Consider the following 15651-nt stretch of genomic DNA (forward strand, 5'->3'; position numbering starts at 1 on the left):
CACTCTCACTCTTTGTTTGTTTGTTTGCCTTGTACGCGCTCCTTGCTCTAAGCCTGGCTATTTTCTTTCGCTCGTCTTTTAAAAGACTCCTTAGGCAGTTGGCTTCACAGGTGTTTGAGGATTTAAATTCAGCCATGTGTGTTCTTGGTTTGGCACAGAGAAAGCGCGTCTGCACATGCCTGCTTCCCCTTCCGTCTTGTGAGCTGAGCAAGGGCCGACTCGGCACCTCCTGCTCTTTGTAGCCGTGACGGTCTCTATCAGGTGCCAAGTGACTTCCTCGTGTTTAGTTCTTTGCCACCAGCCTGTGTCTCCCCAGCACACTCGAGAGGCTACTGAGGGTGGGAACTGAGGGGTCAGAGAGAGAGAGAGAGGTGGCAGCCGTGGGGCTGCAGGTGAGCTTGAGGGTGATGAGGTCTGGACCTGGGTGGGCTGCCCTTGCAGGACCAGACCCCTGGAGACAGTGGGTCCAGGTTCCCATGGGGCCATTTGACCGTGTTGTGATCCTTAGATGTTTGAAGATTCTCTCGTCTTTGGCTTTGGCCAAAGATGGCTTCTCGTCAGGGGTGTGTATACTGATGGTATTGGCCAGAAGGGCCCAGCAAAGCCTCAGGCTGCCCATGGCCAGCAGCTGTGAGGCTGGGTGTGGCTTGCTGTGAAACTGCTGCAGAACTTGGTAAGGGTCTCGACCCTGGCCTGACCCTGGGGAGGCTGGGCCTCTGTGAACTCAGGGTGTGGAGGTGTGATCACATGAAACATACAGCATAATTAATCCTGTGTACTCTTAATGATATGCATAATTGTGCTGCATGGTAATTAGGTGGAAATGGTAAGCAGTTCACATAAATGTTTTTGTAATTGGTATTAATTTTACAGAGGCAAACCAAGTTTATGCGGTTTTTCCCCTTCTTGCACTGTTAGTTTTCTGGTACAGGCAATTCCCAGCTTTTGGAGGGTTCTATTGCAAACGTTTGTTTCTAGGGCACTGTTTTATATTCTCTTGCAGAACAATGTTGTGAACGGTTATGGTCTTCCCAAACTGGTTTCCAAATGCCTCTTTGGCCCACACAGTAGGTGAAATGTGCAAACACCCATCTGTGTTGGGGTGGCTTCAGGCCCCCTGTTCCAGACATCCCCCAGGGTCTGCAGCTCCTGGAGGGCCAGTGTGCGTGGGTCACCATGGGAGCCTTCCTGTGTGTGTTCCTGTGTCTGTTTCTGTGTGCTCATCTGTGACTGTGTTTGTGTGACTCTGTGCACCCGTCTGGGTGTCTGTGCGCATGTGTCTTGTGTTTGTGTCACACTGTCTCTGTGTCTGTGTGCCTCTGTATGTGTATCTGTGTTGGTAGGTATGTGTTTGTGTTTCTGTGTGTGAACCTGCTGCATACATCTGTGGCTCTGTGCATGCTTGTGATGGTGCCTGGGTATCTGTGTTTTGTGTTTGTATGCCTCTCTCTCTCTGTATGTATGATTGTATGTATGTGTGTGTGCGCATGCGCGCGCATCTGAGTTTTGTGTGTGCTTGGTCTCTGTGTGTGCATTTGTTGGTGTGTATACACCTGGGCCTGTGTGAATAACAGACATTTCTAAGGTCACCCTGGAAGGAAGAAAGTTGTGGCCCTGAATTGGGCTGCAGTAGACACCTAGGAGTGTGAACTAGCTGCTCTGAGTGGAACTTAGCGCACAGTTGAGGTCACCTGGTCCTTTATCCTGAGTCAGAGTAGTTTTTAAGTGACCGTCTGTTGAGCTCCGCCCATACACCAGGCACCACGATAAACATGCCACTCAGACGTTCTCATAGCTCGAGGTAGATGTACAAGCTGGTGGGAATGCTCATTCACCCTACTTCACGGGTAGGAAGCTACGCCCCACACCTCTAAACGTCAGAGATGGGGGTCTGAGGAGTGGTCTGGTGAACCACTGAAGCGGGGCTTCTGTGGAGGGGCTGAGGGGTCTGGGATGTGGATTTGCTCCTGCTCTCCTCAACTCTTTCCACTGGAGTGGAGGATAGGCAGACAGAACAAGGTGCACAGAGAGGTTGTAAGAACTGCTCCTTCTCTGAGGAGGAGTTGACTCCACCCATCTCTCCCAGGTCCCGAAGACCCTAGGGGACTTCCCAGTTCTGACCTGGGAGTGTTCAGCTCCATAGTTATTGGCATGCTGTGTGGAGAAAGAGGGACATAGAGCAGGCCTGAGGAAGCTTGGCTGTGGACCTTGTGGTAAAGTAGTTGCAGACAGGCCAGTTTCCAGGGGTTGCCAGGGGTGGGAGGCCCGCCCCTTTCTGGGTTCCTTGTGATTCCTTCACCTGGACACCTGGGGGCAGGAAGACCTGCAAAACCCATGGCCTGGGGATGGTGGATAGAGCCTCAGCTCCATGTGGCCTTTCCATGCTTTGGGGCTCTGCTAAGCGACCCCTAGAGCAAGGATTGGGGGGTTCACTCTAGGTGCTGCGCTGTGCTGGGGATGTTGCAGCTGCCTGGGAGTGACTTGCCACAGTTGTCTCTACTCAAGGGTCACCTAGAACAGGCAGAGGCCAGCCCCAACTGTGGGCTCTGCTGCAAGCCTGGGAAAGAACAAGACATGAACCTTGACCTCATATGTTTGGGAAACTAGACACATCTATACACATGTGCAGAGTTGCATGACCACCCACAGACACTGTTAGAGCCCCTAGGTGGTCAGGCAGGGATGAAGGATGGGGTGAGGGGATCAAGGGGGCTTGGGAGGGGCTTCCCTTTCAGAGGAGAATGGTGTGAACAGACTGTGGAAACAGGATATCAACTGAGGACGTGACTAGGCGTGGAGCGATGGGGGTCAGCTGGGAGAGGTGAGGTGAGGTGAGAGCAAGCATCAAAGCCGTATGTAGCCAGCTGTCAGGGTAAGAGCACCTCACAGCTGGGGGGAGTCGGCTTTAGCAAGATAGGATTTGCGTTCTGCACCACCCGCCCTTGTCCGTGTGCTGTGGGATTGTCTTAAATAGCTCTGGGACTGCTCCTCCACCACAGTCAGTCGTAAACTTCCCAGGGGCCTCAGGTTTGGGCCCAGGGAAGCCTGTGTGGACATTCTGCTGAGAGCTAGGAAACAGGGCCCGCTCTAGGGACCTGGTTTTCAAGAACAGAATTTCATCTGTGCATCCAGGTGGGCAGGCAGACAGAGCCTTGCAGGTGGAGGTCTGTGTGTGGTAAGCCTGAGGGCAGCAGGGAAGAACTGCAATAGTGCAGCCGCAGTAGTGCAGCATTGAAGGCAGGCCTGGCCCCTCGCTAGCCCTGGACACAGTGCAAAGGCCGGGTGGCAGTCCCGGAGCACAGATAATCCTTGAGTTTGTGAACTTCCAGAAGCAGGGGCTCTCGTTCACCCTGGAGCTCAACTCAACAATGGCGTTCCATACATGATTGCTGAGGAAGAGTGCTTGAACCAGAGAGTGGCTAGCTGGCAGGGTTGTTAATAAGCTCAAAGACCTTTAGGAAGGCTGGGCGGTGGTGGCACACACCTTTAATCCCAGCAGAGGCAGGCGGATCTCTGTGAGTTGGAGGCCAGCCCGGTCTACAAGAGCTAGTTCCAGGACAGGCTCCAAAACCACACAGAAACCCTGTCTCGAAAAACCAAAAAAAAAAAAAAAAAAAAAAAACCACCACCACCAACAACAACAAAAAGTAAGTCCTTAAGGAAGGACAAAGCCCTTGAGGACATGAGTGGCTGTGTCAGACCGGGTCCATCAGAAACCTCATGGTGTTTTGAACAAGAAAAGTTTAATATGAAGAACTATTAGCTATAACAGGGGACTGGGATAATAGGGTTGGTCAGGCAGAGAAAAGAACTGCAGTGAATACAGAAGTAGCAGCTATGAGAACAGCTCCTGCCCCTTTAGTAGCCAGAGTATCAGGGAAGAGGCTGCCCCGGGGCTGAGAGCCAGTCCTTGATGAAAAGGGTGTGGTCATGGCTCCCCAGACAGCAGAGAAGTCGCTAGTGCCGCGTGGATGAATCTTAGAAGTCTAGGTTCTGAACTATTTGGGTCTGAAGGAGGCATCTTTCTCGAGGTATGCTGCTCAGCTCTCCAAGGGCATTCTGGGAACTGCTGGCTGCTCTCATACCGGATTGGAGCCAGCGTCTAGAGATGCTGCAACAGGCAAAGAGCTGAGTGCTGGGAGCTTTGGGTTCCTATGAGAACTTGATGCCTGAAAGCATCCAGGCTATGAGATCTAGATGCTGAAGAAGTTCTGTACGACAAAGGAGGAAGGTCCGATTCCTCCTCGAGTGTCTCTCCAGTGTTGCCTCGAACTCAGATCCCCCCACCTCTGCCTCCCTGAGTGCTGGGATTAAAGGCTGCCGGGCTTGCCGGTGCCTTCTCCTAAGTTTTACATTGTGCCAGCCAGCAAAGGAGAAATATTTAAAGGGCTCATACATATTTTCGCAGAGAAGACAATGAAGGGCGCTGGCACCTGGTAGCGCTTAGTTAGTCCTTCGGTTACATAGCTGCCGTGTGCACCTTTTTTACCCCTCTGTGCTCCTGCACAGCAGCCGAGTGACTGAGCATCTCTCTACCTGTCCAGACTTATCCTTGCAAAGTCCTGATGCTGGCTAGTCATGGTGGCACAGACCTGTGACGTCAGCATTTGAGAAGAGGCTGAAGATTAGAGTTCAAGGTCAGGGGCTGGAGAGATGGCTCAACAGTTGAGAGCACCTGTTGCTCTTCCAGAAGACCTGAGTTTGGGTCTTAGCACCCACATCAGGTGGCTCACAATTGCCTGTAGCTCACAAAAGTCCTGGTTTCTGTGTTTGTTCACAGACCACATTTGCGATCTGGTTTCCTCCTGTTAAACAATAGCCTGGAGAGCGGCAGCCGGTCCTGTTTCATTAGTGACCCAAGGCCTTCATTGTTCACCAAGGAGCCAAATCCTCTACTACCCTCACTTGGGAGCGTGGAAATTCTAGGATCCACCGGAGGGATTTCCCTAATTCTAGTCTCATCTTCCTGGGGTCCTGTACACCAACAGTGCTTACTAATAGGACCAGTCACCCCAGACATCATAGCAACTCTTTCCAGACAGTTGAGTCAATAGCCCCAGAGGCCCCCAAGTGCCAGGCAGATGTCTCACCTTCTTACAGACCCATTTTGAGGCCTCCTGGTGAAAGCTTTCTTTTGGGGGTTGTGTCTCCAGTGAGATGGAAGGATCCAGATGAGGGGGCTGGAGAAGAGAGGCTAGAGGCACTGTAGTTGGCAGCTGTGAGCAATACACAGCTGTGGTTCTGGAGCCATCTTGAAGAGGGTGGGAGCTGCCACAGAACTTGTCAGGGACCACATGCTGAATCTCCCATGGATCTTCAAGCTTGGTCACCCATAGTCCTTACTTAGTCCATGGGAAGCCCATTTGGCTGCTACCAGCATAGCCTAAGGAGAGGGTCTTTTGTGCCCCACACTCTGTAACAGTAGCTCTTTTATGGAAGTCTGTGGTGGCTCCTGTTGACTCCTGAGAACAATTCCAGCTCTTTCACAGCATCTATTTTGGGCATAAACCTTTTATTCTCTCTGCTTCAGGGGCTGTGTCATGGTAACCATTAGCGCAAGCAAAGGAGTCTATGATTCAGATCCATCCCTCCCCTGTGGCTGCCATAGTGGCGGGAGGTGTAACATGCTCGTGAATGCTCTGGTTTCTGGGGGGGGGGATGAGATCCTTTTATGATGACTCCTGAGTCAGCCGGGCTCTGCAGTGAGGACAGGCTGGCAGTACTGTCGGACCGTCACCAGAGGCTTTCCGTATCCTGTGGGCAGCTGGTGGGCTGTTCCAGTGACGCTTCTGAAGGTGGGCGCGAATGGGACGGTGATGTCATCTCACCCAAAAGTAGAACCAAGACCTCCTCCTGTCCCTTCTACCCAGCCTCAGCCTTGTGACCCACAGAGGCTTTGGTCGGAGGTGGGGGAAACCCTGCTGCCCTACTTGCTTTCTGCTTGGACCACCTTTGTGGATGATGGGGCGATGAGGGTGGGGAACAAGCCCATCATCCGCAGGAGTCACCTCGACCGCTTTCCCAGTTCAAACAGGAAACAGTCGTGTGGCCATTATGCAGGAGCTGGGGTCTTTCAGGGTCACTAGCGGTACCCTTGACGCTGGGGTCTATGCTTAGTGTGCCGTGCTGGGTGCTGCCCTGTTTCAAGGGCTGTGGAGTTGACTGGACCTGGATCCATGAACCTGGATGGTCACAGCTGCGGTCCTTAGGATTCTCCGTTCTTTCTTAAAAATACAGATAACAACAGAACTCGCTTCTTAGGCTCCTTATAAGGACTGAATGGAACAGTTAACACACACTCAAGCACAGTGCTTGTCGTGGGGCAGGCACTCAGCAAAGAGCTGAATGAGTAAATGAGCTCCTCCGCCGGGCAGAACACTACATTAGATTATGGTTGCGTCCCACCCCCGCCAGCCCGCCACCCCGCCAGCCCGCAGACTGAACCAGGAGCGAGATGGGCTGGAAACAAACGTCCTGGGCTCATTAGGAGAGGCGGCGATGGACAGGGTGGCCTTTGAGCCTTGGTCCTCTTGGGGCAGTTTAAGAGTCTTCCCAGACCTCATTTTCCTCATCTGGGAAATGGGGATAAAAATAGTTCTCACTCCAGATGGTGGGGTGCCATGCGAGCGTTAATGAAATGTTGACATCGTAAAGCTCTCGTTGTGAGCGTGGTGTGGCGTGGCGTAGGAGCTTAGTAAGCACAGCTTCTGGTTGAGCGACGTCCACTTGTGGGCACTCCAGGGATTTTGAGAAAGGAGAGAAATCTGTGGGTGGATGAGTCAGACTCTAATAATTGTGAAGATTTATCGATGTTTCCTCAGTGCCAGGCTCTCTAGGAAGCATTTTCGGTTCATCACTTTTTCAGTCTTTCCTCAGTTTTGTGAGGCGACTCCTGTTGTTCCCTCCATTTGCAATTGAGGAACCTGAGGTCAACCTGATTCAAAGAAAAAAGGTCAGAGTTTGGACCAGCCTGGCATCCTGGAGGGCTTCCCAGAGCTTGAGACCAGCTCGTGAGTCAGGCGGCTGGCTCACACAGGGCAGGAAGTGTCCTCACCTCAGGTGGGCCTGTGCACTGTCCACACTGCTGTTACTTCTCCATTCATTGACTCTGTGTTCTGGGGCCTGCTCACCTCCTGTGGCCTCGGACTGACTGGCAACCCCCTGACTCACTTTTGGCTCTTCTTATCTCTCTGTAGCATAGGTTTAAAAAAAGTTCAGGTAAAGCCTCTGATTGGCTCTGTCGGGTCACATGCTCACTCGCACCACAGGGGGTCTGGAGGTGGGGGAATGCAAGCACAATCAAAACCTTCAGAAATCTCCAGAAGACTGGAGGTGGGGAGGGAGGGACTTTGGGGTTCTGACTTTGGGCTGTTTGGGTAGAACAAGGATTCAGGTCTGTGGGTGCTGATGGGTTATTTTAGTTGAGTGATACACAGGCCCTCGCTGAAGTGGGCGAAGGGGGAGCTGGGACCTAAGGCATCATCCATTCTGAGCTGTTGAGGAGGTTGAGCCTGGAGAGGAAGGTGGAGATGGTGTTGGGGACAGTGTGTGGGGCCAACTTGAGGCCCCAGAAGGAGACTGGATTGTGGGGCTTTGATTTGAAGTGTGACTGATGAGGGCAGCTGTGGTTGGGATGTATTCAGCACTGATACCCCCAGTTTTGGAATGATGAAAGTGAGGTGATATCATGGGCTGGACTGGGAGTTTGTCCATGTAGAGGACTGGATACTTCATGAGGGACAGGGTGTGTGCCGGGAGGAAGGTAGCTGGTGATGGAGCTGTGAGGGTGGTTGCTCTGTAGGCTGTGCTGATTTCACAGAACAACAGAAGGGATGACTGTAGCTCCGCTCCTATTTCTGGAGGACAGATAGCGGCCACGCACCGCCATTGGCTGCAGTGGAGAGATAGCGGCCACGCACCGCCATTGGCTGCAGTGGACAGATAGCGGCCACGCACCGCCATTGGCTGCAGTGGAGAGATAGCGGCCACGCACCGCCATTGGCTGCAGTGGACAGATAGCGGCTACGCACCGCCATTGGCTGTGGTGAAGTTTGCCTTTTCCCCCAGTCCTGGTCTCTCCTGGTAAGTCATCTTTTCTATCAGCAGTACATACAGAGGGTCTAGGGAGCAGGAGAATACTAAAAATGATGCAGGCGGTCCTTGTCTACTCCTCTGCCTTCTCAGAGGCAGCTACTATGGATCCTTTTAGATGTGTCCGGCAATCTTACTTTATGTTCCTGTAGCTCCTACTTCTGCACATATGAACACTTTTTGATCCCTCTATATAGATATTTTTCATTGATTTTTCTCTTTAATAGATTCTCTTTTGAAACATTATTACATTTATTTGTGTGTGTGTGTGGATCCGCACACCCTGGCGTGTGTGTAGAGTCATCTCACAGGGGTCAGTGCTCCCCCTCCCCCATGGTGTTAGACTCAGGTCATCGGGCTTGGTGGCAAGCACCTTTATCCCCTGAACCACCGGAAGCAGTTTTTGTAGTAGGCTTATATTATATTATTATATAATACCGTTCCAGCACCCATTTAGAGATGTCTATTGTGCTTACGTTCACATATGCAGATGTCTGCTTCTAACAGGCATAATAAAAAAGGCCATGTTCTGATTCCCTGAACCTATGGATATATTACCTCACATGATCAAAGGGACTTGGCAGATGTGATTAAAGACCTTAAAATGGAGAGATTATCCTGGATTATCTGAATCCGTCATTGTAACCACGAGGGTTCTTAGACATGAACGATGGAGGCAGGAGCAGAGTCAGTGACACGACAAGAGGGACCGGTGACCAGGGATAGCTTTGGAGATGGAAGGGACTGTGAGCCGAGGGAAGGCGTCAACCTCTGGAAGCTGGCACAGTAGGAAAGTGGATTCTCCATCCTAGAGTCTGTAGGAAGGAAAGCAGAACTGCCAGCACCTTGACCTTAGCCTTAGGAGAACCACTATGACTTTTAATGCTCAGACTAACAGGTAAGAAACCTGTTCTTTTAAGTAACTAATTTTGTGTTACCTAAAGTGTTATGCAATATGTGTGTGTTTGTAAGTACCTTTGTTAGACAAACATAATATTTGTGTTAGTATGTCAATGTGACTTATTCACAGCTGAGCATAGTTAGTTTCTTTTTCATTTTTCCCCGTAGTTAGTAGTTGCCTTGTTTGCTTTTCCTTCCTTTTTTTCCTTCCTTCCTCCCTCCCTCCTTTCCTTCTTCCTTCCTTTCTTTCTTCGAGACAGGGTTTCTCTGTGTAGCCTTAGCTATTGGAGCTCACTCTGTAGCCCAAGCTGGCCTCAAACTCAGAGCTCCACCCGCCTCTGCCGCCCTGCACTGGGATTAAAGGCGGGCCTTGTTTCCTTGGTGCCTGTAGCTGATTTCTTTTGCTGCTCACCTGATAACCATCAGCTTGATTTGCAGAGAGACCGTAGCCATGGCTTCCTTAGAGATCTGTACTCACTCACCCCGGTCGGGTCCACTGTTCTCCAGGCATGTGGCTGTGATGGCTGACACGTGATGCTCCTTTGCGGTGACCCTTGGCACTCCCCCCACCTGTTGATGGTGGCTGTTTTGTGCTTTCCTCCTGCTCGGCTCATCCACCTGGTTGGAGCGTGTTCTCTAGGACCCGTGACTCCGTACCTCAATCCAGGCCGCACCTGGGTCCGGCTGTAGACTAGGACTAGAGGAAATCTCTACCACTGGTCGGGTTCAGCAGCCGGCGGCTGATTCAGGGCGTCTCTGTGTAGTTCCTTTAGCTCCACAAAAAGCCCTTCCCCTTGTCTCTGCTGGTTCCCTGCATTCTAGACTTTTTCCCAGCTTCCTTCCAATAGAGTGTGAGACCTGGTGTGGCCGAAAGTGTCTTTATTCTAGTCTCACACTTAAATGATGAAATGACAGAATGAAACGCCTACCAAGGAGAGGCGAGCTTTGTCTCTTTTCCTTTGCTCCCCCCAGGCAGTATCTTACCGTGTAGACTTGACTGACCTGAAATTTGCTATATTGATCAGGCTGTCCTTAAACTCATAGCAAGCCTCCTGTCTCAGCCCCCCAGGTAGCTGGGATGACAGTTATACACAAACATGTCCACCTTTTTTTTTTTAATGAACCACTTCTATTAAATGATGAATATTTTTCTACACGCAGGTTTGGGTGCACATTGTCAGATATTTTGGCAAGTGGGTGCATGTCTGTGTGTGTGTGTTCCGTGTTCCTAGGTGCATGTATGTGTGTTCAAGTGTGCACATGTGTGTATATGTGGAACACTGCCTGACCAGCAAAGCTTCTGGTAGTTCTCCCCACCTCCATCTTCTGGGACAGGCGTGTGCTGGGATTACAGACAAGTGTGTTCCTGCACCTGCCCAGCTTTTACGTGGACTCTTGGGATCTGAACTCCCTGATATGCCTCTTCAACCAGCACCCCACCCAAAGAGCCCCCCTACTGCCTGCATTGTGGCGGTTCAGTACTCTGGGTAACGTGCTCATAGGTCAGGGACTGGCATGGCCGTCACCTCAGGCATCACCCACGCTTTGTGTTAGGAACAGTCAGACTCCTCGTCGCTCTCCCGTGCCGCAGAGCCTGGAAGTTCCTCCTGGCGAACCTGGGAGATGGCTCAGCAGCTAGGAGTGCTCACTGCTCTTGCAGAGGCCCTGAGTTCTGTTTCTGGTACCCACCCATAGTTGTCCTGGGACCCAGTTCCTGGGGATACAGCACCCTCCTTTGGCCTCTGAGGAAGCCCACACATGTGACTTACATAATCACATGTGTACAGTGCACATTAAAACAAACTAAGCATCTTTTCTCATCCTCTCACACGCCTCCTTTGGTAATTGCTTCTCTGTCCTTTATTCTGTGAGACTAACATACAAACAGCTTTCTCCTCTTCCCTGAGGCAGGGTCTCATAGTAGCTCCAGTAGGCTCAGAACTTGCTATATAGTCCAGACTGTCCTTAAACTCACAGAGATCCGCCTGTCTCTGCCTCCCAAATGCTGAGATTAAAGGCGTGTGCCACCCTGACTTGGCAAACTTTTACATGTAAATAATGCCCGGTGGCATGCCTGATCCCTTTTTCTTTCTGTCTGTCTGTCTTCCTTCCTTCTTTTTTTCCCCCAAAATACAGTTTCTCTGTGTGACAGTCCTGGCTGTCCTGGAACTCTCTTTGTAGACCACTAACCTTGAACTCATAGAGTTCTGCCTCCTAAGTGCTGGGATTAAAGGTGTGTGTCACCACTGCCCAGTGATTTATTTCTTACTCTAAGGTGCTCCTAACCCTCCTACGTGGCTGCAAATGGAAGTTCCATTGTTTTGTAACAGAACAATACTGATCAGCCATACATCCCATCTTCTTTTTATTTGATCACGCATTGGTTGATTCTCTATTACAAACAGCACCTCGGAAAATATGGGAGTACAGATGTCTCTTTGACGTCTTTCATCTCTTGGATATGTAAGGTTATGATAGTGGGCTAGTGAGATCCTGGATCATATGATAAATCATTTCATTTCTAGTCAGCCACAGAGTTTTGTATTTCTACTACCATGATTTTGTATTTCTAGAAGTTTTTTTTCAAAGATACATTTATTTTTTTTTAGCAATGTGTAAGTATGTATGTGTCTGTGTGTGGACATACAAGGAAACCAGAGGTGTCACATTCTTACAGGTGGTTGCAAGCCAGTTGATGTGAATGCTGTATAGGCAGGGTTTTCTGTCCCACCAGCCTGCTCACAAATAATCACACAGAGACTTATTATTAATTATAAATACTTTGCCAATAGCTTAGGCTTGTTACTAGCTAGCTCTTTCAACTTAAATTAACCATATCTCTTACCTATGCTCTAACACATGGAAGTACGGCATGTTCATCTCCTGCTTCCTCTGCATCTGGCTAGCAACTCCACCCTACTTCCCAGCCTCTCTTTTCGTCCGCAGGTCTTGCCTAACTTCTGCCTGTCTAGTTATTGGCCCTTTGGTCCTTTATTAAACCAAGAGAGCACAGATAGTCACAATGTACAAAAGCTTGTTCTACTGTGTGCTGAGAGCTGAACTCTGTCCTAGGTAAGAGCAGTGGACTCTCTTGAGCTGTGCATCTCTCCAGCCCCTAGAAGTTCTTTCCGTTCTCTAACTTTTCTTTTTCAGTAGCATCACCTTTTTGTTTTGTGGCTACAGGACATCTTTTCTGTTTTGCCATGTTCATGTTGCCAACTTTGTGTTTTGTTCCACACAGTTTGATGTTGTTTATTCTGGTCCCTATCTTCCAAGTCAAACGCTTTCCTGAAACATCTATTGACCTTTGGTTGACCTTTCTAGATTAAGAACAGGGATTGCAGGAGGCAGAAGCAGGCAGAGCTCTGTGAGTTACAAGTTAGCCTTGTCTATATAGCCAGTTCCAATCCAGTCAGGGCTACACAGTGAGACCTTTTCTCTAAATAAATAAGTGATAAACAGGGAACTGGCCAGTTGTGATGGTTCATGCCTGAAATCACCGCTCGCATGGTAGAAGCAGAAAAATCTTTAGTCTGAGGATATCCTAGGCCGCACAGAAAGGTCCAGGCCAGCTTGGGCTTTATAATAAGATCCTGCCTTAAAAATAAAGCAAACAAAAAACTAAAATAGACAAGTGCAACCAACTAACCTAGAGACATTGTTTGGAAGCTTGGCCTGAAGGCTTGTCAGCTCTCAGATCCACACTGGTGGACGCCCACTGTGGTGCTCACACTGGTGGACAGACAGACAGTCCTGGCCCCATTATGGTGCTGATGTAAGTCCTGCATCCTTAGGCCTTTGCTCTAGAGGAGATCTGGGTCTGGCTGCCACTGTTTTCCAGCCCAGTGGAGGACGAGCCTAAGAATCTCATCAGCATTTCCCAGTCTTGAACTTTTGTTTGTAATGTCTTTTCTCCTGTTTGGCCTGTTCTTGTCATTTCACATCTTCCTTTAAAAGAGAATATCTGTCTGAAGGCTGAAGAAGGTGGTAAAATGTGGAGGCTAGTTGGAATTACAGCTCTCCCTAGGCATGGTGGCACACACCTGTAATCTCAGCACTGGTGAGAGGCAGGAGGACCAGAAGCTCAAATTCTCAGCTGTGTAGAAAGCTTGTGGGCAGCCTGAGCTATGTTAGACCCTCTCAGAAAACAAAATGGCAACAACGAAAGCTTCTGTCAGGACAGTTCAGTTAGTGGGGTCCTTGGCATGTACCACAGAGACCAGGCAGCCATGGTAGACAGACTGATAAATCCCAGCATGTGGAAGGTGGAGGCAGGAGGATCAGGAGTTCAAGGATGAGCGTTTCCCTGCTAAAAACTGATTTATTTGTGTGTGCATGTGTGCGCATTTATGCATGCATGTGTGCACACCAGTGCCTGCGGAGGCCAGAAGAGGATGTCAGATCTGAGAGTTATAGGCTGTTTTGAGGTACCTAGTGTGGGTGCTGGGAACCAGGGTCCTCTGGAAGAGCAGCAAATACACTAACTGATCAGTCTCTCCAGCCCTAAGGATGAACACTTTCATGGTGTTGTTACACACACATTCTTCAGGGTCTCTATGGACATGGAGAATTACTGAGGAGAAGAGAAAAGTTGCTGGTGGTGATGGCTGAGCTCATGGTTAGGATTCCTGTTGGGCAGCCTTGACCTGAATGAGGAGGTCGCTGTAGGTGCTGGGGACTGCCAGAGACTGAGGCAGGCTCTGTGCCTGCTACTAGCTTGGGACAGTGGCCCAGGAGTTCACGGCCCCTGTAGCCAGGGTAACTTGAGAGAAGAATGTGGCTCTCCGGAGCAGGTGGGCAGTGCTGTGTGCAGGCTTGGAACCTTGGCCGCTAAGTGGGGTCTTGCCTAGTCCCATGCTAATGATTTCAGAAGTTCAGATAATGCTGAGGGATTCTGAGATCTCCAGAGAAACACGAAGGGACCTAGGTGTGACCCAGGACCGCCATTTTCTGTGATGACCTTTCTTGAAGCTCTCTTGTCAGGGATGTGGGTGGCCCGAGAGCATTTCCTTCCTTTCCCTTTCCTGCGTGACAGCCCTTGTGGTTGGTGCCCTCTGCTGTTCTGCCTTTCCTGCCCACTCCCTCCCTTCCCCCCTCCGGTCAGGGACTCCTCTCCCAGAACCCGAGTTCAGGTTCTCCTGTGTCTCTCTGGACCATGGTTTGGACTAATTCCCATTGTTTGCTTTGTGCCTCATCTGTGTCCTTTATGGGGCACTTAAAGGTACCTCTCTATTTTGCTGGCAGCTCTTCTCCTGTTGCCCGTGAGGCCCCAACAGCCGGGCAGGTGAGAGCCAGATGACATCCTGGGACTCAGCTAACCCAGTCAGGACCTTATCTGCTGGCTCTAAGGCCAACATTCTTTCCCACTGACCTCCTCAGTGCTATCAACCGCTTCTCAAGGCTTTGATGTGTGCAAATGGAACGGACTGTGATCACAAGGGGAAGCTAGGATTTGGGAGGACTCATTGACCAATGGCAGCAGGAAAACCTCTTGGAGTACAGGGTGGGATCTGTTTTCCTTTTATGCTGTGGAGAGCATTTTCTGTAGGCTTGGGGGTAAGGGGGACTTAGCTTCCAAGAGCACTCAGTCCCTCAGGGTTCAGTCATGAGATCTGGCTCGCACCTCAGACATATCCCAACTGTTTGAGCCTTAGCTTTAACAGTAAACTAAGAAAGTGTTTGGAGTTTTCCAAGTGAGGGATGGTGTCACGGTGTGCAGCCACTCTCTTCATTGCCAGCCACTCTCTCAGGTATTTGGGCAGCCAAGCTTCACAGAACCCAGTACCTAGCCAAGCTTAGTGCTGTCGGGATAAGCTGCCGCCTCCCTGGAGCCTGCCTAGCTAGGGTGCCGTTGTTGGGCATAGCCTCTTCTTGGTTTTTAACCTCTGAGGCCTTTTCTCTCCTGGCTCTGAAATGGCCCCTTCCCGCTCCAGCTTCCTCCCACCACTGCCAGTGCAGAGCCCAAACTGGGGCACCCACCTCCCAAGCAGTCACATCCGTAGGGAAGAAACAAGTCCCTTGGGAAACCCAAGCCTGGGCAGTCTCCCGCTCCTGGTTTTCCAGGGAGCCCTAGCAGAGGGGGCTGGGAGGAAAGGCCCAACAGGGAGGGGAGCTGGGAAGCAGAACAGGGAACTGGAAGGGGAAGGGTGTGGGTGGGCTCCGATCCAGCCTACCTCCTACTCTCCCTCTGCTGCCAATCCCCTCCCGGGCAGGCACACACTCAAGGCAGGGGCTTGGCGCTGTCTCTTGGGTGGGGGGAGCAGGAGCCGCTGCGTATGTCTCGTGTGTCGGAGTGAAGGGGTTGATTTGTCGCAGTTACACACCCACCCTGAGCTGTGGCCTGAGGCTCAGGCTTTGTTATTTCACTGGCTTGCGGCCCACACCTGGAGGAGGAAGAAAAGCCCCTAAAATACAGCTGAGTGTGTATTTGGAAGGGCTCAGGCCCACCAGTTTTGAGGCAAATGGGGCCACGAGAGGGGCTTGCAGAGAGCGCTCGCCTGCCTTTCAGTGAGGCTATGGCCTTAGGCCTCACCCCTCATACCCAGAGTCCAGCAAACCTGTATCCCAGCATAGCCCGGGTTAGGACCTCAGCTTTGTTAGTGGGGTGCTGGTCCCGGGCAGGCTGAGCAAAGTGACATTCATTTCACTACATCCTGTGGC

General features: G+C 50.8%; 1 protein-coding gene across 4 annotated transcripts in view; it reads left to right on the forward strand.

Moving 5' to 3' along the window:
* The window catches only part of Dnmt3a (DNA methyltransferase 3 alpha), a 111970-nt gene that overhangs the window by 12160 nt on the left and 84159 nt on the right, over positions 1 to 15651 (forward strand). The gene's annotated exons all lie outside the window — the stretch shown is intronic.

The sequence above is a fragment of the Chionomys nivalis genome, chromosome 1 (assembly GCF_950005125.1).
Source record: "Chionomys nivalis chromosome 1, mChiNiv1.1, whole genome shotgun sequence".
Classification (NCBI taxonomy): domain Eukaryota; kingdom Metazoa; phylum Chordata; class Mammalia; order Rodentia; family Cricetidae; genus Chionomys; species Chionomys nivalis.